The sequence below is a fragment of the Camelina sativa genome, chromosome 11, assembly GCF_000633955.1.
Source record: "Camelina sativa cultivar DH55 chromosome 11, Cs, whole genome shotgun sequence".
NCBI classification, from domain to species: Eukaryota; Viridiplantae; Streptophyta; class Magnoliopsida; order Brassicales; family Brassicaceae; genus Camelina; species Camelina sativa.
Window position 1 is genome coordinate 5,686,833 of NC_025695.1, and position 466 is coordinate 5,687,298.

Sequence of the window (466 nt, forward strand, 5' to 3'; positions counted from 1 at the left end):
TATATAGCTAATAATGGCTACGGCGCCCAATACTTAAGATTTTGAATGTTCTTGTTTATTTCAGGTAATTTGAGTTTGCAAAGAACACACAAAGACACAGAGACACAGAGCAATTTTGTTATAATACAATAAAAAAATTCCGATTATAATCAAGGGAGTGGTAACCGACAACAACAACAACAAAAAAGTACTTGAAAATTAAGATAAGCAGATTATATTTAAGAAACAACTTAATCAACCCATTCATTTTTCTTTTGTATTAGGGTAATATTAATTGAGGGCTAATTATTCAAACCATTTTTTGGCGAGTTTGAAGACGGCGTGACTCTCATCAGCTGCTACAGAAGCGGCGTCCATATTAATTAAACCATCTTTCACCTTTGGCACATTACGCTTAATCATGACCTCGAGATCTCCACCCACCCCAATGATTGGAGCTCCGAGGTTTAGGAACCTCAGCTGTTTC